Source organism: Anabrus simplex, chromosome 4 (assembly GCF_040414725.1).
Source record: "Anabrus simplex isolate iqAnaSimp1 chromosome 4, ASM4041472v1, whole genome shotgun sequence".
NCBI classification, from domain to species: domain Eukaryota; kingdom Metazoa; phylum Arthropoda; class Insecta; order Orthoptera; family Tettigoniidae; genus Anabrus; species Anabrus simplex.
This window is the reverse complement of record NC_090268.1, coordinates 105,533,204-105,557,769: the sequence shown is the minus strand read 5'-3', so window position 1 is coordinate 105,557,769 and position 24,566 is coordinate 105,533,204. Positions and strand designations below refer to the sequence as shown.

The window sequence follows — 24,566 nt, the reverse complement described above, 5'->3', positions numbered from 1 at the left end:
TGATCATAGCCACGGGGCGTCTATTTTATGTCGAATCCGAACCACAACGACATGAATTTTCATTTTAAAAATCCCATGTGCATTGTCCGGGATTCAGACCTCGACTGCTTTGACGTGAAGTAGCAATACTACTCAATTATTACGCTGTTATGCAGGAAATAAAGTAATGACATGAGACACGTCATAGAAAAGTATTCCTTTGCTAAGGAAGCCCCGTGCCACTCAGCTCGGTGGTTTGGGTATAAATATCCCTGTTATCAAGTCCAGGTGGTTTACTGATGACAACTTGTATTTTTTTAACTCTTTTTCATCAGCTAACACTTCTGTACTGTATAGCCTACCTACTTGAATATAATCTAGCATGGACAGCTGGAAGTACTATATAGTGAAAGAAGCGGTACTGCTATCGAATCATCGGTTTCCCTTCAGGTTCATCAGCTAGCCATAAATTCAAAGTGCTTTTTAAACCCTTATGAACCTCATGTATTGTCAGCAGCGTAACCAGGATCGGCCGATTGGGGGGTGGGGTATATTAAAGCCCTGCGCGAATATACAAAATATTATCCGCATCCGCTCCGCATCAGCACTTCCTTCATCCACACCTGCATCCGTAAATGGTTATCAGCATCCGCTCCGCATCAGCACCTCCTTCATCCGCACCCGCATCCGTAAATGGTTATCAGCATCCGCGAATTGTTATCCGCTGGTATTGTAAATATTATCAGCAAAATTATCCGCACTGCATACAGTTTGCATCCGCCAAGACAGTAACTTCGCGGATATCCGCATCCGTGCAGGGCTCTAGGTATAGTTACAAAATTATGGTAGAACACAGTGAAGGTGCTTGTGCGTGTGTAGTGCACGCATACAGCACTTGTCACTATAAGGAAACTGATACAGATGAATAATGTTGATATTCAGATTGCAGTACACTACAAAATCTTACATTAAAATGCAGAACAAGAACAATATAAGGTCAACAGTTTTACAGCAAATGGTATATTCAGTTTACAATCTAAAATCTAACTATCGAGGTTTCTTAGAAAACAGATTCAACAGATCTGTTGGTTCTACAATTATTTCTCTGAATATTCAGTTTATTGTTTGTCAGTTTCTGTTTATGACCTTTGTGTAAAATTTTCATGGGGAGGGGGTTTAACCCCCCCTTGGCTACGCCCCTGAGTATTGTACTCGAGGCGACTAACGGTTAGCCGTTGGCCTTCTGTCCCCAAGATAGCTTACGAACTTCTGTGGGACAAACTTCAGCAATCTGGAGTTCAATAATACTTCAGCAGTTAGTAAGCACAGGATATTTTTGTTAATTTCAATTGGGTGGCGACAGTTGCTGTAGGTTCATAATTTCTTATATGGTACGAAGGGCGTACTACATTGTTTTACACTTTATGTTTTTCTACCCAAATAAAATATATTACACCTCAGTTGTTAAGTCCACCTTCTCAACATAATCTGCTTGTAACTGTATGCACTTTTGCCATCGATGAGTCAGTCTCTCCAGACCTTTCTGAAACCATTCTTTCGGAGAGCTGCGCACCCATGCCTTGACAGTTGTGTCCAGTTCTGCAAAATCCGCAAACGGCGACCACGCAGATGTTTCTTCATGTTGTTCCCGAACAGGTGACAATCACTTGATGCCAAGTCGGGACTGCCTCTATGCTCCCATTGCTTCGATTGTTGTTTCGTTTGTGGCTCATGGTAACGGAGCCATGTCTCATCATCACTCACAAGCCTAGCCATGAAGTCGGCTGGATCTTGATCATGGCGTTGCAAAAGTTCTCTGCACACATCCACATGCCTCTGCTTTTCGTCTGCAGACAAGAGTCTAGGCACCCACGTGGATGACACCTTCCCCGACTGTAAGTGGCCGTGTACGATCCGCTGTAGGGTGTTTCGGCTAATTCCCGTGGCTGCCGCCATTTCCGTAAATGTGATGCATTTCTTTCCTTGGATGGCCTGTTCGACCCGGGCAATGTTGGCTTGGTGTTGACACTGTCACATTCCTTCCAGAACTGGTTCCCTTGTCCAACGCCCTGTTTCCTAACCTGCTATCCAGTTGTAAACCGTTTTCCATGACGGTGCATGTTCTCCACAGACTGCCACCAAGCGCCGACGAATTTCTGCAGTGGTCACGCCTTCTTTCCATACGAACCAAGTCGTATAGCTCTGTCCCTGGTGGTTGCTTTCCATGTTGTCTGCTCCTACGCTGACCTGACAGAGTTGTTATGAAATGGCTATGAGGAGTGCATTCGTTGGCCCCTGTGCGTGTGCTGCTACCAAACGGTGGAACAAGACACTAGTTACACTAAAACGCCTTCAAAAGTGAAATGTGAACCATGCCCGGACGTACAAAAAATGAAGTGTAAAACAATATAGTACGCCCCTCGTATTTTAAAAGTGATATTCGTTTCATTTTCATTACTTTCCACGTTGTTTAGGTGCTTGCAACACAAGTGAATGTCAAGTACGGAATTAGTTTTGAATTATATATCTCGTCTGAAAGTTTTCTTGTCATTGCACTCGTCATAAACGTATATTGCCAGCCTGGCATCCAGAAACATCCTTCTTCCATCACCTTTACCCAACCCGCCGCATCTCCTGGCCAGAGACAGGGCGTAACCCTCTAGGTGGCTCGCTCCACCTCTTCAGGGTGGGGAGTGTAAACATTGGAAAAAATCAAGAAACAGTCGTGGCTTCGTGGTGTTTTTCGGAAACCTCGCATAGATGAACATTCTCTCTTATCACCAAGACGTGAGATTGACTAGTCGAGGAGGTAAAGTCGCTTCATTCATGAGAACGTGGGTGCTATTAAATACAGATTTTACTGCAGCCAATGGCCATTAAAATATGTTTACATGACTAATTACATCAAACAGAATTTGATGTAATTCACGTGGGTGGCTCTTCCCCGTCAGGAAGTCGAGAATTTCGAAACGATACTTCCACTTCTGAAGATGCACGATGTCTTAGGGTTCACTCAGTCTATAATAGTGATGACTACCAGTTCGATTTCTGGGGGGCAAAGGCTAACTATTATTCTGTTAACTGTAGTGCCGCCGTTGCGGATGGTGGAAATCACTATCTTTCACTCCTCCATAGTACTCAGAAAGATAACTTTAATTGGCTTTGTTTTACACGAAAGAGAAAAGCAATTTCCTTTTACGATTCGTTTAACATGTTATAAAGTGCAACACGTTTCGCCTGACGTATTCAACGCTGCAGGAAGCTCATTGTTTACCTGAGATTGGTGTGATAACCTATAAATAGAGGATCAAATCAGGATTCAAAATATAATTTGTTAAGGTCTACTGTGAAATATAAAATATTAAAAAATATTTCAAAAGGATAAGAATAAACCATGAAATAATTATACACAAAAGTGATAAATGTTCTGATGACACATACACTTTCTCTCTCTTTTTTCTGAGTTCAAGGTGGCGCATTCGATCCCGGCTCAAACCGGTGGTATTTGAAGTTGCATTACCAGCACGTAAAAGAACTCCTATGGGAAAAATTTCGGTATCTCAACGTCTATGAAAACCTTAAAAGTAAAAACAGAATCTACAAACTAAATTGATAATAAACTCCAAATATTTGTTCATCGAACTTTTTCTTAATTATTGTAAAGCACACCTGACACCTGCTGGAAAGTGATTAAATTGCTGATGTTCTATTTCGAATTGTAACTGAGAATTGTGGTTCCTATTCATAGCGATAACTGATATTCTCGCATCCAATTTGATTTTCCCAAATGAATTCTACTTAACACAAGCATTTTTACCATAATATTATAGAGGACGAGTCTCTCCTTTACGGCAAATAATGTAGAACGGGCTGGGTCGGAGTCATGGCAGCAAGTTTTATCTAAAATACGTACCACGTATTGGTAAAGTCGAAATGAAGTGCGTCGTTCGGAATGGGTTTTAAATGTTATTCTTGACTTTTTCGAGTTTTAATTCTCAACAAAGTTACACATCTTCAAGACCATGAGTTACAAATTACCGAGCGAGTTGGCCGTGTGGTGAGGAGCACGCAACCGTGAGTTTGCATTCGGGAGATAGTGGGTTCGAACTCCACTGTCAGCAGCAGTGGTTTCCTATTTTCACACCAGGCAATTAATTAAGGCCATGGCTGCTTCCTTTGCACTCCTAGCCCTTTTCTATCCAATCGTCGCCATAAGACCTGTCAGTGCGACGTAAAGCAACTTGTAAAAAGTTCCAAATCATTTTCAACCACTAGGACAGACGTACTCGCCTGGAGCTCCAGCAGCGCGGTAGCTTCAAGATGTTCGGCTACGTTTAGAGACGCTTCCAATAAGACTTTTGACGCTGGACATTGGATATTTTGGATTTCTGATAAGCCACCATATTCTCTCGAATATGTTGTCGGCAGTTAGGAAGCCATTTATCATCCATAAGTCGTGACATCTTACGAAATAAATAAATGAATAAATGAATGAATGAATGAATAAATAAATAAATAAATAAATAAATAAATAAATAAATAAATAAATAAATAAATAAATAAATAAATAAATAAATAAATAAATAAATAAATAAATAAATAAATAAATAAATAAATAAATAAATAAATAAATAAATAAATAAATAAATAAATAAATAAATAAATAAATAAATAAATAAATAAATAAATAAATAAATAAATAAATAAATAAATAAATAAATAAATAAATAAATAAATAAATAAATAAATAAATAAATAAATAAATAAATAAATAAATAAATAAATAAATAAATAAATAAATAAATAAATAAATAAATAAATAAATAAATAAATAAATAAATAAATAAATAAATAAATAAATAAATAAATAAATAAATAAATAAATAAATTCGTCGCACGCTTTTGTATTATAGTTTTCTCAAACGTTCACTATTTGAATTATTTTTGCTGTTTACATATAAAATTGCGTTGATCGGATATATGGTGTTGATGGGGTGATAGTACCTCATGGGGAACACTAAGTACTTAGGCATTAATATACAGCACCTAACAAAAGTGTAAGACCACCAGCGAAAATCTGTTAATGAACTCCTCGTCCTAAATTTATGGCACGAATTGGTCTGCAAGTTGTTTTTTTTTTCTTATGCTTGTTGATATACAACTTATGAGAAAGAATCGCTGAAATATCGAATGAAGTTTATGAGTTATAAGTTTTGAAACATTTTGAGAACTCAGGAAAGGACTCCACTTTTGGATGTAAAGGCCACCCTGTTCGTTAAACTACAGCAGGTATTAAGGCTACTTAATTTTTTCTAAATGCCTAACGAATGGAATGTGTATTGCCGTACAAGCCGAAAGATGAAAATATCACAGGGTCTTTTTCTTTACTTGTTGCATTTTTCACGACACTCGCTTCCCAGTTCGGACGGTGATTGTAACCTTAAACATAAGGCCCCAGTCAGCTATAATTCTTCGTCTGCAACATCTATCAACCCCTGCGATCTGTTGAACGAAGCCAGTGCTACGCAAGGAGTGCAAGTTCGGTGACGGTAGCTCATTCCAAAGATTTTTCAAGCACATCTCATACGGTGTTAGTCTTTATTGTTTAAATGTGAAAAATCAAAAAGATATTTATTTAGAAAAAGAAAGATAAAGTAGCCATACACTTTCTGTAGTTTACGTAACAGGATGGTCTTTACAGCCAAAAGTGGGGTACTTTTATGGGTTCTCAAAATGTTTGAAAAAGTATAACTCTTAAACTTCATTCGATATTTCAACGGTTGTTTGTCATGTGTATATCCACACAAATACGCCAAAACAGATTTTGCAGGCCAATTCGCACAACAAATGTAGGAACAGTAATTCATTAACTGATTTGAGCTGGTCGTCTTAAACTGTTTAGTTACTGTAAGGAATGATCTTCAATGGGGTAATCACATTAAGAAGATTGTTAAGAAAGGTTACAGATCTCTTCACATGGCTATGAGAATAATTAGGGGTTGTAGTAAGAATGTAAAGGAGAGGGCGTATAAGTCTCTGGTAAGACCGCAGTTAGTGTATAGCTCCGGTGTATGCGACCCCCGCCAGGACTACTTGACACGAGAATTGGAAAAACAAATTGAAAGGAAAGCAGCACGATTTGATCTGGGTGATTTCCGACAAAGGAGTAGGGAAACGAAAAAGTTTGGGCTGGGAAGACTTGGGAGTAAGGAGAAATCATGCTCGACTGTGCGGTATGTTCCGAGCTCTCAGCGAAGAGTTGGCGTGGAATGACATAAGTAGACGAGTACGTTTGAGAGAGCTTTTAAAAAATAGGAAAGAACATAATATGAAGATAAAGCTGAAATTCAAGAGGACAAATTGGGGCAAATAATCATTTATAGGACGAGGGGTAAGGGATTGGAATAAATTATCAAGGGAAATGTTCGAGATTGATTGATTGATTGATTGATTGATTGATTTTGAACCCATTGAGACCAATCAAACGACACCTCACAAGACGTGCCATCACGCTACATTGTAAGCCGGGCGGCAAGGCGGTGTTAGTATCTGATGATAGCAGCACTTTTGCATCACCCGATGACGTCATACCGGTAGCATAGGCCCTTCCTCTTTACAATGAGGTATTAGTGTTTTCTAGATATGATTTCGATTTTAATACGTTCATATTTTGGCTAAGACAGCAATTGCGATCGTCTTAAATGATGGTACAAATTTATCAAAGTAATGGCAGTTTTTTTCATGAAGATAATGAGGTTACGTTACAGAGTCAATGCCTTATAGGTCTGTTATGTTTTTAATTTGAAGGGTTTCAAGCATACACGAACACTCGAAGAAACGATTCAATGGCCCTTTTTAATCCTTAGGGCAGGGCCTTTCAGGGCGCATGCACCTGGTGCATGCGCTGTGCACGGTGCAAAAGACGACTTCACTTGGTTGACCAGAGTGCAGACCCCCACTCCTCGATTTAGAGCAATAGCGCTGTAGGCCTATCTCTCTTTCCCCACGCCTGTCTCGCTCCCTCCGCATGTCTCCCTCTTCCTCACTTGCTCCGTAGCGCTCCAAATACGAGCCGAGTTGAGCCGAGTAGCCGATCCGAGCCGAGTGGGACCGATGCACTGTGCACAAAGGGGCCCATATATGTGCAATATAATTGATAGTGTGTATTTAAAATTGAAAGGCTGTGCAATACATTGTACGAAATCAAAAAAGTTTTATATATATTGCGCAAATCCCAAAATACTGTGGCGTGTGTTGGTAATATCGTGCAATATCGCGTCCTCTCGCCAGTTGGTATCAACAAGTGGTGGAGAACGTATAGTGATGGCAGACAAACAGGTGGTGAAAAAGTTTATGTTGGAGTTTATTGAAGCCTTCCGGCTCTATGGGACGCTAAAAGCAAAGATTACAGTAATCGCGTTAAAAAGTGTGAACAGAACGAGGTCCTTATTGACAAATACCGCAAAATTCTGTACCCGAACGCCGACAAGCAAGAAGTTATTTAAAAACATCAGTTTTCTGCGTACAAACTTCCGGAAGGAAGTAAAGCGGCTTCGTGATATAGAAGAGTGTTCACCAAACAAAATACCGGCATGGACTGACTATATATTGCCCCGCATATTGTACGTCTATGACCGGTTTTGCACAATATATTGCACAACCAGCAATATTATCTCCACACGATCCTATTTATTGCACAAACCCGATTATTGTGCAATAATATTGTATGTCTGTGGACAGCTAACAATATATTGTACAATCCATTTTTTGCAATAATATTGCACGTCTATGGGCCCCTTCAGGGGACCGATGTATTCGTAGACGCTAGAGCAGGCATGTCAAGATCAAGTCCTGCCTGACAATTCTGCGTGCACGAGAAACATCTGTTACGAGCGCTAAGCCCAGGACGTTATCGGATAGCGCAAGCCTGGAGGAGTGTACGTCACACTTTCATAGCTACGGTATTCCGTACAATACATGTATATATTCTTTCATATAACGACATACATAATTAAATGTGTTCGACTGGGCGTTTGTATAAAATGCGCGAAACAGCATGCGTTGTAATCACCGTGTACCAGGAAAATATATAATTACTTTAAAGGTTGGCATAGGCAATGAAGTAAAAATTAATAGGCATTTATTTTTTATCGCTTAACATGTTCGATGATGATGATGATGCTTGTTGTTTAATGGGGCCTAACATCTAGGTCATCGGCCCCTAATGGTACGAAATGTTATGACCATTTAAAAATCCACAATCCTCCATTGACCAGAATTCGAAAACGTGAGAACGATGGATTGGATGGATGTGAAGTTAAAACAATCAGTGGATCCGACCCGCAACGCCCCACATTCCCAGAAACTAGCGTTAAACAATAGTATTACTGACCAAGGGACTGCTTCTAAAACACAATACTGAATCGATGATGCTTGTAGTCGAAACGGGTCCAAAATCCAGATCATCGGCTCCTCATAATGGTACTTGTCGCTAGGAAAATAGAATCATGTTATGTGTCATGTTGCGGTACTAATGAAAAGTAGCGTAGACTCGCGGTATTCCACACATTATGGTACTACTCACAGGTAATGAAATTCGCACATGTAACACAGACCTATGGTGTTTCGCACACTGCGACGCTATTTACAGCCAACGTAAACCTATGGCGTTCCTCACTTAAGTGGACTAACCACAGGGACCCGCACTATCCCATGGTGTTCCTCACATCGTGGATATTAATCATAGGCAAGGCAGAACCATGGTGTCGCTCATCCCATGGTGTTGCTCATATAGGGGTACAAATCACAGGCACTGTAAAATGCATCCTGAGCCACACACCGTCGCTACTAATCACAAACCAATTCTGTATCTAACATAGTGGTACTACGCGCAAGTAAAAGCGACCCATGGTGTTCCCTGCGTGATGGTACTAATTACAAGTAGTCTCATGGTTCTAATTTGATCATCCCTTGGTCGCCCCTTTTAGTCGCCTCTTACGACAGGCAGGGGATACCGTGGGTGTATTCGTCTGCGTCCCCCACCCACAGGGGGTCTTAACATGTTTAACTCTCCTACTAACATTTATGAAGCAGAATAATACCGAATACTACGCCGCTACTATATCGCTTCTGTAGCAAAACTCATGCTATCATAAACTTAAATAAAATAGGTTATGAAAAAAGCAGCATCTCTTCAAGCAATCATGTTGATACAGAAGTACCGTACGCGCACCTTTTAGCGATACATGGACACCGTAGTGCTGAATAGGTCGACCTCAGGTGTCTTCGAGATTCGTATTGGCAATCTTTGAAACACAAACTATGAATCGCTTATGCATTGCTGTTTGACATCTGGCGTACACTTTACGTACTAGTACTATTGTTGTTTACACAGCAAAGCCAAACTATAGAATTCATGCTGGGAACAAGATTCGCATCGAGAAATGTTATATAATGTTATATAAAGTGTGTATGACACAGTTGTTGGCTTAAGATAATAAAGGTTTAGAAAATTCATATCGATCGATCGATCATACTATCGATTCAATTCAGATTTCATTTTCATTCTGTTGGCAGTATTACCGGAACCGCGAGAGCTCCCTCCTTACTTCACCGTCCCACACAAAGAAATATCGCTAAAAGGTGCGCTGACTATACGCAAAGACACACTAACAAATTATTACGGTATCTCAATTCTTATGTCACAGCCTATGCAACTGAATGTTTCAGCCGTTAATTGCAGACCAAAACAGATGCCCTGAGTCAGCAACGTAACGTAGGGAATTCCTTAGTAACTCTCACATACGCAGTTTATGTATACTATCTGCGCACTTTTTAGTAATAGATTTACACCCTAGTGCTGAAGTGGTCGACTTCGGTTATCTTCGAATTTCGTATTGGCAACCTTTGAAACACAAACTAAGAAGCGCTTATCATCGCTGTGCGACATCTGGCGTACACTTTAAGTACTCGTACTGTTGTTGTTTACACAGCAAAGCCAAACTATAGAATTCATGCTAGGAACACGTTTCGCAACGGGAAATGTCATATAGTATTATATATTGTGTGTGTGACACAGTTGTTTGCTTAAAATAATAAAGGTTTTAAAAATTCATATCGATTGATCATATTATCGATTCAATTCAGATTTCATTTCCATTCAGTTGGCAGTATTAACGGAACCCTTCTTACTTCTCCAACGAGTACAAAAATCTATCACTAAAAAGTGCGCATACTATAAGTGTGAATAGTGAATGTGTACGAGACCATTTCGTATTGCAAACTGTGCCAAACTGCTTATGAAAGCTGCTCGTGTAACTTGGTCTACACTGGACCAGGCGAGAAGCAATGCAGCTTGCGAGGTAGTCAACGTCTGGGTAACGCAACATGATGCTTGTTCTCCAACACCGTCTAAGAGGCCCGCCTCCCCCGTCAGGGGAGGAATGAAAACATTTAGTAGTAGTTGTTCTCCAACTTTGATAAACTGCAGTCAACTAACAGTAGCAATGTACTACACCATATTTGTTAACAATGTTATTGCTTTTTACGTCCCATTAACTACTTTTACGGGTTTCGGAGGGATTTTTCAAGAGATTTCTTAAACTCCTCGTTATCATCTCCCGTCACCTCCCTGCGTGTTGTCGATGAGGAGAGACTCACCCTGCATATGCTTTTGCGCGTTTTCCTTTTACTCTCAACGCAACGATACCAAAAAACAATACAATGTCTCCTCCATCACGAGGTATTCAACTTCAGCTAGTCGAAAATTTTACCAAATAATGTACTAAAAACAAATTTAACTGTAAATTGAAAATTTAACATTGAGAGCAAAATTCACCCCTTAGGCAACTACCTGTATGGTAGTTTGCTTGAAACTAACTGTACCTCATGAGATTCACCCCCTACAGCAAAAACGTGATTAACAGCAAATGTAAAAAATATGTAAAACAAATTCTCAGTACACTACTTGAACTTTAAAATGGCTGTTTAAAATACATTTTGCAAATATCCTGGAAGCTGTCGTTTCCTTTGATTGATTTGGCTTGTTATGCATGTTTACAGCATTACCTGACCTGAGGTAAAACGCCACCTTCATTGGCCTAGATATTTCGTCTTTATCGCGTTCAAATTGTAAAACTGGTTAGGCTGTAATACTTAATCGAATGGTACATTTAAGGATCGGAAACACATTTCACAAACACTGGCAAAAATGTCTAGTTACACACATGCTGCCGCAGACACTTCGGAGACGCATGTAATGGGAGATATTCGTCTTGCGTAAATACACAAGATAACTTTTGAACGGGTCAGGTATTCTGAAACATATAGGCCTATGACTGTCTTAAATTATGGTAAAAATTTATCGAAATGATAAGGGTTTTTTCATCAAGTTAATGAGATTACGTGAACAATTGTTACAATCTCACTTTCATGCCTTGAAAGCCCAGTATGTTTTTAATTTGAGGGGTTTCAAGGACACATGAACATGAATCACTGGCCATTTTTACTCCTTAAGGCACCAATATAATTATGAAATTTGCCAAATATTTTTGTCAAACACAATAATAGTTTCAAAAATAACTTTGTTAATCATCCCCTTATTATACTCTGTTTGAATTTTAAAATGTGAGTTCCTTGTAAACAACTATACATTCCAGAAATGTCGGTTTCTACATTCAGTAGTTCTGGCTGTACGTAATTGCGTCAGAGAGGACACTTGACTATTTGTACTGAGATTGAAACACTATTATTCGACAATGGTTTTGTATTCATGGCACTTTCGAGACGAGAATCAGTTCATTACCATACTTGCTGTATTTAATTTTAAAATACCCTCACAGTTTTCTTTCTACATTTTTACTGCCCCACGTGGTCATCTAACAGTTTGTGCAAACGAAACCTGAATATATAAACCAGTAAAAGATTCTTACCGTTTTCACTCTGCGTCGCCACTCACATTTCCAAATACACCACACTTAACATGCACACGAGCTCGAAACCTGTCGTTATCACTACGAGGTAAGGCATACACTGGCTCCATACAAACGTAAAGGTGATCATGCCGGACGTTACGTAGGCAAAAGCTGGAATACCAACTACGAACTAATCCTAACACAAAGAGACGCCTTGCCAAATCTTAAAGCAGTCAACTTGCGACCCAGTGTTTTTTGAAGCTTAATAATTGACGTGCGAGGTACAACGTTCAGGTCTACGTTCTGTTTTTTGAAGCCAGGGTTGCCAGAGTTCTGAAATTAAAATATCGGACAGATGTGCGGTCGAGGAAATCAAGAGGACTCGACTCGTTTTCTGCAAGTTAATTGGTTATTTCCACTGGCCCGGGGACCGGGTGTTTGTGTCGTCCTTAAACAGAAAATACAAGACAAACAAAGAGAGAATTAGAAAAAAAAGTTGTAAACTTTGTTTCAGAATTATAATTGTTTTATTATTATATTGACATAATAGTGCAATTTATTCATAAATACACGTACTGAAACTTGTCATTGTTCATAACAGTCCATCCATTTTTAGTACATTTATCATTGCCCTGAAAAGTTGTTACCTCATTTTTAACAATGTCATACAGAAGATTAGACAACCACTGAAGAATCATTCAGACTTAATCATTTTTTTCTATTTGCTTTACGTCGCACCGACACAGATAGGTCTTATGGCGACGATGGGATAGGAAAGGCCTTGGAATGGAAGGAAACGGCCGTGGCTTTAATTAAGGTACAGCCCCAGCATTTGCCTGGAATGAAAATGGGGAAACCACGGAAGACCATCTTCAGGGCTGCCGACAGTGGAATTCGAACCCACTATCTCCCGGATGCAAGCTCACAGCTGCGCGGCCCTAACCGCACGGCCAACTCGCCCGGTCAAGACTCAACTAAGGGCCCCGTGGTCCTCAACCCACAATCTCAAGTTAAGAGATCCTAGGGCCCCTTTAACCACCTTTTACGACAGGCAGGGAATACTATGGGTGTTATTCTACCGTTTCCAACCACAAGGAGATAGGGCACAGCTACAGACCCCATGGTTGCCAACCCGCGCTCCCAAGTTAAAAGCCCCTGGGGCCCCTTTTAGTCGCCTCTTACGACAGACAGGGTATACCGTGGATGTTATTCTACTGCCCCGACACACAGGGGAAAAAACGTCAAGAATGTGTAGAACAAATGTTGTGTATGGTTCAGTTAACATGGGCTGGATAATGTGGTATATTGTAATTTGGATGGTGTTATGCATCTCTTGACCAAGCACCAAAAAAAAAAAAAAAAAAAAAAAAAGATTCCAAGATATTTACACAGACGCAAAATTCTTTGTACGAGTATTAATTCTTCTCTTCTTCTTCTTAATCTGCTTACCCTCCAGGGTTGGCTTTTCCCTCGGACTCAGCGAGGGATCCCACCTCTACCGCCTCAAGGGCAGTGTCCTGGAGCGTGAAACATTGGGTCGGGGATACAACTGGGGAGAATGGCCAGTACCTCGCCCAGGCGGCCTCACCTGCTATGCTGAACAGGTGCCTTGGTGGGGGATGGGAAGATTGGAGAGGATAGGCAAGGAAGAGGGAAGGAAGCGGCCGTGGCCTTAAGTTAGGTACCATCCCGGCATTTGCCTGGAGGAGAAGTGGGAAACCACGGAGAACCACTTCCAGGATGGCTGAAGTGGGACTCGAACCCACATCTACTCAGTTGACCTCCCGAGGCTGAATGGACCCCGTTCCAGCCCTCGTACCACTTTTCAAATTTCATGGCAGAACCGGAAATCGAACCCGGGCCTCCGGGGATGGCAGCTAATCACACTAACCACTACACCACAGAGGCGAGCAATTGATCTTCCTGTTAAATATAAAGTGTATATACCAAAATGAAATTAAACAGGTGCATTTTCTTGTTAATGTATCAATATTAGTGAGATTAGTGAGGTATCAGTAAAAATCATAACGATGGCATTTTTATCTTTTATTTGAAGAGGCATGCCCAAAGAACAAAATTCCAAATTTTCATAGGCGTTGACGTCTAAACGGTTCGACACCGTGGTTAGCCCATTTTAATCCCGTTGGTCGAAAAAAGTTTCACAATCAGAATGTTGGCCGGCACGGTAATCACTAGACTGGACTGCGTGCCGAAAGCCGGGATTAAATTCCAAACATCTCCGCATTGCTCATATAGAGTGAGGGCATACGATGCTGTTGATGGTGATTCGTCCGTCGGAAGGAGACGTTAAGCCTTGAGCGAACACCTTGGTGCTATTCGACAGGAGTAGGCTATGTGCCGGGACCGAGTTTCACCCTCTCCTTTCCTGCTACCATATATCACGTCATTCATTTCATCCCATTAACTCTTCTGATGAGGTTGACGTCAGGAAGGGCATCCGGTCATAAAAACCCGCCACGACAGATTCATCTCACCTCATATCAGACCTCGCAGAGAAAGAGGGCAAGGGTTGGACAAACAAAAACAATGGAGAGAGCCACGGCCCCTTTTACGGTAATGGGATACACTACGTCTCCTTATACAGTATTCCACTTGATTTTCTTCTAATTTTGCATGAAATGTTTTGAAATAGTATTTTCCCTTCCTCATTGTACATGCAGACGATAGCACTATACGTATAGAAGCCAGTAAAAAATGAAATGGCGTATGGCTTTTAGTGCCAGGAGTGTCCGAGGACAAGTTCGGCTTGCCAGGTGCAGGTCTTTTGATTTGACTCCGGTAGGCGACCTGCGCGTCGTGATGAAGATGAAATGATGATGAAGACGACTCATACACCCAGCCCCAGTGCCAGCGAAATTAACCAATTAAGGTTAAAATTCCCGACCCTGCCGGGAATCGAACCCGGGACTCCTGTGGTCAAAGGCCAGCACGCTAACCATTTAGCCATGGAACCGGACATAGAAGCCACTGACTTGTGTTTACAAAGTTTTAGTTACCGAGTTTGGAAATCACAATATTTTACTGAGTTTTACAGTGAATTTACTTCTTGTAGTGAGTTTAGTTAATATTTATATCAATGGGTAGATTACCAAAGTAGGAATATAAAGGGGTCAAGAATACATTGCATGCTATCCATAAGACAAGAACGTGTTCCCGTAGAGGTTATGGTAACCAAGAGTATGAATAATTCTACCGTCCGACTCGTTGGCTGAATGGTCAGCGTACTGGCCTTCGGTTCAGAGAGTCGCGGGTTCGATTCGCGGCTCGGGGCTGGGTGTTTGTGCTGTCCTCAACATCCCTGCAACTCACACACCACACATAACACTATCCTCCACCACAATAACACGCAGTTACCTAAATATGGCAGATGCCGCCCACCTTCATCGGAGGGTTTGCGTTACAAGGGCGGCACCCGGCTAGAAATAGCCACACGAAATTAAATTAATAATTCTACCCAAATACTACCAGGCAAAAGTTGTCACGAGGATTATTTAGTGAACTTCCTAGTGATCCTCATTATTCATATGGAGACTTCTAAATGACAAGTGAAACACTTTATGCATTATTGTAGCGCTTAAACTTTATTCTTAATTTCCCAAAACTTACACATTTTAAAATATAGGTGCACTTTTATCCAAATTCATGTGATCCAGATGAAATTTAGCACACTTACTCAACTATGGTCAGACTTCATTCCCACGTAAGCAAATCCCAGTATTTTAAAAACTTTTCACTTGTCACTATTTTTAACTTCACATCCATAAGAGCATTTAGTAATGTATAAATCTGAAAAATCATAACTTTTATACAGGAAAACCTAGAGAAATTCCCTTACATAGAATTGATCTTGTGTATGAGATGAAATAGTCCGCCTCTGTGGTGTAGTGGTTAGCGTGATTAGCTGCCACCCCCGGAGGCCCGGGTTCGATTCCCGGCTCTGCCACGAAATTTGAAAAGTGGTATGAGGGCTGGAACGGTGTCCACTCAGCCTCGGGAGGTCAACTGAGTAGAGGTGGGTTCGATTCTCACCTCAGCCATCCTGGAAGTGGTTCTCCGTGGTTTCCCACTTCTCCTCCAGGCGAATGCCGGGATGGTACCTAACATAAGGCCACGGCCGCTTCCTTCCCTCTTCCTTGCCTATCCCTTCCAATCTTCCCATCCCTCCACAAGGTCCCTGTTCAGCATAGCAGGTGAGGCTGCCTGGGCGAGGTACTGGTCATTCTCCCCAGTTGTATCCCCGACCAAGAGTCTGAACCTCCAGGACACTGCCCTTGAGGCGGTAGAGGTGGGATCCCTCGCTGTGTCCGAGGGAAAAGCCGACCCTGGAGGGTAAACAGATGATGATGATGATGATGATGATGATGATGATGATGATGAGATGAAATAGCATACAAAATGTCATTGTACTATCTTCTTACTCAAACAAGTAAGATATATATTTTTATTTAAACATTTCAAAAATTTATACCAACGGTCGTAGCCGTGTTGAAACACCGGGTCCCGTGAGAGCTCCGAAGTTAAGCAACATTGGTCGTAGTCAAGAGTTGGATGGGTTGCCACGCGCAGTTGGTGGGGGGTAAGGGAATGGAGGAGCGGAATGGAACTGGCCACTCTATCGTACGTAAACTCCGGCTCAGGCACACCTCTGCGGAGGTTCGGACTTGCCTTCGGGCAGAATACACCCTTACCTTACCAAAAATTTATGGTTCTAATATATACCCAAACATTTTCTGAAAATGTTCAAAATAAGGTAACATCACTAGGCAAGGATGGGATTTAATCGTCAAGTTTCATCCCGCTAGATTTAAAACTTCCTGATTTATTTGAGTTTTTATGAAGCAGTGCATTTACATTGACATCTCCCCTTATTGCAGTTTCTTTGGTGTTCTTGTTTTAGCATCACATAGTCTAATAACCAATAACATTGTCATTTAGTGATACGATTAGACTTTAAAACATTCTGCGCAGTGTAGAATAGGGTACTTTTCAACAAATTGCATTGCTTATTTAAGTGCAGGGTTATATTCTGTCAAATATCATATTCATCTGCAATTTTGATTCAGACTCAGAAATGGCGGCTCGTCACTTGTTGATTAAGGGGTTGGCGTTTGGTCAAAATGAATTTCCCACGAAATCATGTTGAGAACACCCGTGTGGGTGGGGGCGGTAGAATAACACCCATGGTATTCCCTGCCTGTCGTAAAAGGCGACTAGAAGGGGCCCCAAGGGCTCTGAACTTTGGAGCGTGGGTTGGCGACCACGGGGCCCTTAGCTGAGTCCTGACATTGTTTCCACTTACTTGTGCCAGGCTCCTTACTTTCATCTATCCTATCCGATCTCCCTTGGTCGACTCTTGCTTTTTTCCGACCCCGACGGTATTAGAGCACTCGAGGCCTCGGGAGTCTTTCATTTTCACGCCTTTCGTGGCCCTTGTGTTCCTTTGGCCAACACCTTCATTTTTCGAAGTGTCGGATCCCTTCCATTTTTTCCTCTCTGATTAGTGTTATGTACTGTAGAGGACGGTTGCCTAGCTGTACATCCTCTTAAAACAATACTCACCACCACGGAAGTCCGAACAATTAACAATACAGGGTTATTCCCCTAAGGAAATAACGTCTAAACCATTAAAGATATCGGTATTCTGTTCTCATATTCGTAAATGATACCCAGGGGCTTGTAAAATAATGTGCCTACGTACTCTCATGGGGTGATTAATGTCCGAGATATTGATATCATATCAACTCCATATTTTTAAGTGGAATGGCACAAATGCATACAGCTGGCCTAAAAGTTCAACTGCGTACAAATTCAAATGTGTAAGTATTTTCAAAATGGTACATTTATTGTTGAGGTATCAATAAGAACAGCATGCGCGGTTTTGCATGTCGTATCAGACAGCGTCCAGTCGGGCAAGGGCATATTGACGCGCAAGCAGATTCCTGGGTGTGATTCCAGCCACACAATGGATACCAGGCATTTAAGCATATCGTACACATGTGATGGGTTTGCTAAGTGTGTATGACAGGTAAACTAATGTCAGGACAGTGAGGTTGGTGTTTTAAAAAGGAATAAGATAATAACTTTAACTTGAGAATTGAGAAATAAACTTAACACAGGAGACCTGAACAGCTCCTTCTAGAAAAGCAAATTAATAATGTAGTAGCGTGCATTCGGGTTCGAGTCTGCCTCTCCCTACCTGGTTCATGGTGTCCCATGCCCAACACTAGGCAAATACCGGATTGGTACCTTTGAGATCGACCACGGCCGACGTCCTTTCCAAATCCTTCCCATTCCCATCCGTGGGGAAAGACGCCAAACTGAGCGCAACCTGTTTACACATGGATTTCAAAACAAAACAATTAAACTTTAATCTCCCTTCCTCGTTGTGTGTTTGCCAGTCATACAACAACGTTTCACACACAGATATGTTACGGTACATCACATTATGTGTACGATAGTTTACAGTACATGCCTGGTATACGTTCTGGGGCTGGAATCAATGCCAGGAAACAGCTTGCGTGCCAATACGTCCTTGGCCGACTGCATTCTGTCTGATGGGGCACGCAAAAGCCCAAATGCGGTTTTTATTGATATCTCAAAAAGTAACTGTCTGATTTTGAACTTATACGCGTATCAACTTTTAGGTAGGGTTCATGTATTCGTGCCGTTCCATTTAAAAATATGGAGTTAGTATCAATATCTCGGTTATTAATCACCCCAGGGTAATAAGTAGCACATTATTTTACAAACCCCTGGGTATCATTTACGAGTATGAAAACAGAATACCAATATCTTTAATGGTTTAGACGTTATGTCCGTGTAGCATCATAGGTGAATAACCCTGTATACATTCTACACTTTTAGCTACCAGATGGAGCAATAATTTTAAAAAAATGGCGCTTTGTTAAGTGATTCATAACAACATCCATTTGTCTTTCAGTTAACCTCAAATGACTGAAATAAAGAGGGAAATAATAACATAGTTCGTTCTTGCTGGTCTACAGATAAGGAATTTTGACCGCCTCGTATTAGGTCAATATGGAACTATCATTTCTGGCTTGAAATACGACACCAGCCAAGTTGGCCGCGCGGTTACGGGCGCGCAGCTATGAACTTGCTTCCGGGAGAAAGTGGGTTCAAATTCCACTATCGGCAGCCCTGAAGATGGTTTTCCGTGGTTTCCTATTTTCACACCAGGCAACTGAGGCCACGGCCGCTTTCTTCCCACTCCTAGGTGTTTCCTATTCTATCGTCGTCATAAGACCTATCTGTGTCGGTGCGACGTAAAGCAAATTGTAGAAATACGAGGCACCTGGCAACTCCAATCTGTTATACGCGTTCATTCTGTATCTAAAAGGAATGTGACCAACAAAATGTAGGCCTACTATATGTTTGGTTAAGTCAAAGCAGAAGACTAAATATTTTACTGGACTTTACACTTACAATGATAACATCTCGAACGAGACCGTGATGAATCATAACATGACACATGACCTCTATCCCAGATTTGTGTAACACACTGGCATGATCATTCCGTTTTTGTTGTTGCTCTTTTTCTCTCTGTACTCTACCGACCAGCTTTCCTTGTTACCGAGCTCGATAGCTGTAGTCGCTTAAGTGCGGCCAGTATCCAGTAGGGCCCTATTCGGGAGATAGTAGGTTCGAACCCCACTGTCGACAGCCCTGAAAATGGTTTTCCGTGGTTTCCCATTTTCACTCCAGGCAAATGCTGGGGCTGTACCTTAATTAAGGCCACGGCCGCTTCCTTCCAATTCCTAGGCCTTTCCTGTCCCATCGTCGCCATAAGACGTATCTATGTCGGTGCGACGTAAAGCAACTAGCAAAAAACAAAAACAAAAAAACTAGCTCTCCTTGCTGTCCGGTAGAGGGAATTTATAGGGATTTACTTATCCTTCCCTATCGTTTGTCCCGTTGCTCGGGGGTCCATCGTTCTGCTACGACTCCTCGACACGGCTGTGTCATGGACGTTCTCAGACTTCAGAGGGGCACAAAGATTGGCCGGCAGCGAAATATTTAATTTTATACATTATCGAAACGCGACGGCATTCTTAAACATTCGTTAGCCACTGGCCGAAAAGATGATACTTGGAATTCTATCATCTACAGAATATATCCATCCTATTTCAAAGAAGAGGATTGTTGAACAAGGGAGGTCGGATAGGACAGATGAAAGTGAGGTGGTGGTAGTGGTGATTACTGTTTTAAGAGGAAGTACAACTAGGCAACCATCCTCTATATAACACTAATCAGATAGAAAAAGTGGAAGGGAACCGACACTTCGAAAAATGAAGGTATCGACCAAAGAAAGACAAGGGCCACGAAGGTCATGAAATTAAAAGACTCCCTAGCCCTCGGAAACCTATTAGCGTCGGGGCCGGAAAAGAACAAGAGTTGAGCAAGGAAGGTCGGACAGGACAGATGAAAGTGAGGAGCCTGGCACAAGTAAGTGGAAGCAGTGCCAGAACTTAGCCAAGGGTCGCGTGGTCGCCAACACGCGGTCGCCTCTTACGACAGGTGGATATATTCTACCGTCCCCATCCACAGGGTATCGTGCTTTAGAAGACAGGTAAGCTGGTAATTGAGCTGCTGAAAACAACAGAAATATATAATCCCCTGTTACTACAACAGGCGTAACATTAAATAAAATGCACTTGATGAAATGAACTAAAACGCCCCTAGGGTACTTGCAGGTTGATAATAGACTACCATTTACAAAATATTGACAGCGAATGAAGAGTAGGCTGTGTCGCACTAATAGCATATCTTTTTAATTATTAAACATGATACCAAGAATTCCCATAGAACTGTAGCTTGACTTATAGGATAATTGTCTTTCCTTTATTTGACAATCTAATTGACTTGAAGACGATAAATGAAACGTTCAACACACGCAATTATTGAACACGTTCAGCTTGCAGAAAGGCGAACTTGCGTCCTTTAACACAGCACACGCGAAGTCTTAGTAAACTGAAACTTGAATAGAAACAATCTACTTCCGCATTTTTAAGGACTGTACTCCAGTCAAGTAACTATGACGAAGTCCGTCAAAATGCCGCGGCGGCGTGGTTGAGGACGATCGTACTTAAAATATAGAGTAGATCGGGGGAAGATGCCATACTTAGTGTTTGGAGGACAAAAATGTACATAAAAATTGAGAGTTCGAATTAGACATAAAACAGTAATATTTTGCCGAGTTTTTTCTATATATAGGCCAGTTAGCTATGCCAATCATTAGTAATTGTACGTTTTAAACATTTATTTATGAAGGCATGTATTTAGTCATCTCACCCCGAGCATCGGGGTAAGATGGCAATTAAATCTGGATGAGTTTCGACTACTAGTTTTATGTCATTCTGGAGACAAATCGTCTAAATTCAATTCTTAAAGCATATTTATTATGATTATAAAAAAATAAACACACAAAATTATAGTGTAACCACATTAAATCAGCTGTAAGGATGACTCTTGTATCAGAGTTCTTTAGCACAGTTATTGCACATGTTTTCTTTCTCTGCTATCACAGTGTCTGGCCTAGGATTCATCTGAAACCCGGTTTCATCCATATTATACAAGTGTCCGGGCTTATCCAGTAAATTGTTTGCTGACCACACATCCAGAATTAAAGAAACATATTCTGCAAATTGCTTCCCTATTCATTGCCATAGCCCGGTCAACAGAGAGACCTTGTGGCTTTTTCGTAACTAACGTTGGGAAACGTTTCAGAAAGGACTGTAGCCAATCCCAGCCTGCCATACCATTTTCTCGACGAAAACGGTGAGGAATTCCATTTCGTTCTGCAAACTGAAATGCCAACTTCCGTAGATTTTCTCCAGTTGGGGGGAATCCAGAAATCTGCAGTTGTCTTATGTAGGTGACCAACTTCTTCTCGTTCTCTTCGCCAAAGCAACCTGTAAAATTATAAAAATTAATAATAATAATAATAATAATAATAAATAAGTGAAGACATTTCGGAGCAAATGGGAGAGTACAGTTCGCGTATGGATACTTAATATGGTATAAGTTTACCTGAGAAGAGCATTTTTAAAATTTAAATTAAATTTCACGGTTAGGAACCAGTTGTCATTTTACTCCCGAAGGAGAGAAAACATCAAAATTAATCAGTAACTACTTACTTTGTGGGCCCATGGCATGCTTCTTTTCGTCGTTCTTCTCCAGACGTCGTTTAAGTGTTCTGTATGGGATTCCATAATCTTGGGAAGCTCTAAAACAATTCATCCCCCCGGTTCGGACGTGTTCCATGGCCATTTGCAGGCTCTCTTCGGACCACTGACCCCTGTTTGATGTCCTGATATACGTTCTTGGCATGTTCCTACGAAAAGAAACTGTTATATCAGAAGAATCAACTTCGGCATCTTACCCCGAAGAAAAAGTGGCATCTCTACCGAGAGTCGGGGTGAGATGCCACTTCCCGCAACGTGCACAGTATGGCAGCTTCGGAGCTAGTGAATTTAAAAACGTACACTGCAAAGTATGTACCTTGCCCAACATATACTAATATTTGCAAATCCTCCTTATTATATAGGCTGATAAGCACTTTAAAACAACTGTGCATTATTAACAAGGCACCGCCTTACGTTCTTACCTTGAATTTCTTGATAACAGAGCGGGAAAACAGTTCACACAGAGTCATACGTATTGGATTCAACGGCTGAGGCCAACAAGCGCGAGACAAGTTGTTGTTGTTGCGATCTGGTGGTTCCCAACGGAACTACGAAGCTATAGGCATCTCCCCCCGATCCACTCTACCCTTATAAAGCTTATGTATACCTTATTCAAACGAAGCCACACTCCAACATAGTTCCATGAAATCAAGATATACATAGTGAATTTCTTGAGACGACACGGATGTTTACACTTTCCTAATACAGTACCTTTCACCCGTCTCCAACACTAACAGGCTATTAACAAAAATGATAACCCTTACTCAGCACTTCTTGCCCTTGTCCTGCGCAACCTATTACAGCACATCAGAGTTATACTGAGCAGCAGTGCCTTGGCAAGCCTGTTACATCAGGGAGTTTGGTTTTCATCAGTGCTGTACACTTCATAAATTAGTCCGGCTCCTTGGCTGAATGGTGAGTGTTGTTAATCTTCGGTTCAGAGGGCTCCGGGTTCGATTCCCAACCATTTGGGGATTTTACCTGCGTATGCTTAACTCCGCCGGGAATGGGTGTTTGTGTTCGTCTTAATACACACACCACACTGCAAAACACCACAGAAACACGCAATAGTGAATACAACCCTCCACATAGGACTGGCATCAGGTAGGACATCCAGCCGTTAAACGAGGCCGAATTCACGCCAGGTGTCAACCCCAATAACTGGGGAAAAGGACTCAAAGTAGAAGAAGAAGACATAGATTGTACATGGTTATTAAGAATGAATACACCTTCAAGTATTATGTTAATATGTTCCATGTGTGTGACAGCTACGGAATATCCTGTCATTACAATCAATATATTAAAACTGAAAGATTTGCATGGTTACTGAGGAAGCTATCCTCATAGCAGATTGAAATTTAAGAGGCATAATTTAAAAGAAAGGATTGTTTACCACAATCTGTTCACTGTAACTACTTGTGATTCGTTACACTTGATCATAAATAATATTGTTTAATTTTGTTCATTAGGACTGGTCTACTAGGACTCTTCTTGGGAAATATTGAACACATAAAGCCTCACAACAACCTATAATATTGTTCCATCTCTGGAGAGATACAGAGAGCAGGAATGAGCTGTAGGGAGAACCACACCCAGTCTGGAGGGATTTTGTATTTATGAGATGATCGCGTAAAAATAATTGCAGAGGAAGCACGTTATCACGCTAGGGAACACACTGTATTAACACTGAATAGCAAACGACAACGGAATCCTATGTACATTCAGGCTGTAGAAATCTCTTCACATTGCTCAGAAAGGGGTACACTCACTTTTGCGAAATTTACGTTCAAGATTTGAACCTAACACTAACTGTGGTGGCTCCACGAACTACTCTACAAAAGTGGCGAAATAGTACGTTATTAATTTAGGGTATCGCTAATACATTAAAATACATAATTTTTCGCTTGAAATGATTTCACATAGGTTTTATTTTTAATTTTGCAATTGGCTTTACGACGCACCGACACAGATAGGTCTTATGGCGACGATGGACTGGAACGGGTTAGGAGTCGGAAGGAAGAGGCCGTGGTCTTAATTAAGGTACATCCCCAGAATTTGCCTGGTGGAAACCACGTAAAACCACCTTCAGAGCTACCGAATGGGGTTCGAACCCACTATCTCTCGAATGTAAGCTGACAGCTAGCGAATCCGAAAACTGTGAATTCAATAAGTTACTAATTGGTTATTTCCTTTCTCATCTCTTGTGACCTGCATGACAATGGAGGCTGAACTTGGAACTTAAACGGCATCCAACGTCTCACAGTTCATCTCTGTGACCCCGAAAAGTATGAATTCGACACCAATATTATTTTCGATTATTTTTACATGTTACTCCCTCCCAGACCCCAACCGTAGGGGTGCTAGGGGTGTCTTACCCCCGCAGTATTTTGCAGCAGATAGTAAGTCACATATGTGTACCAAGTTTGGTTGAGAGCTTTGCTGGAACATACAC

At 41.3% G+C, this 24,566-nt stretch overlaps 2 protein-coding genes across 2 annotated transcripts in view; one reads left to right on the top strand and one right to left on the bottom strand.

Annotated features, from left to right (window-relative positions):
* Positions 1–11,997, bottom strand: part of pre-lola-G — a 63,888-nt gene extending 51,891 nt beyond the window's left edge. Inside the window, exon 1 of the mRNA XM_068227183.1 lies at positions 11,910–11,997. The gene's annotated coding sequence lies outside the window, so the exon portion shown is untranslated. The remainder of the gene's footprint in view (positions 1–11,909) is intronic.
* Positions 1–24,566, top strand: part of LOC136871665 (alpha-2-macroglobulin-like protein 1) — a 261,707-nt gene that overhangs the window by 32,589 nt on the left and 204,552 nt on the right. The window lies entirely within an intron of this gene.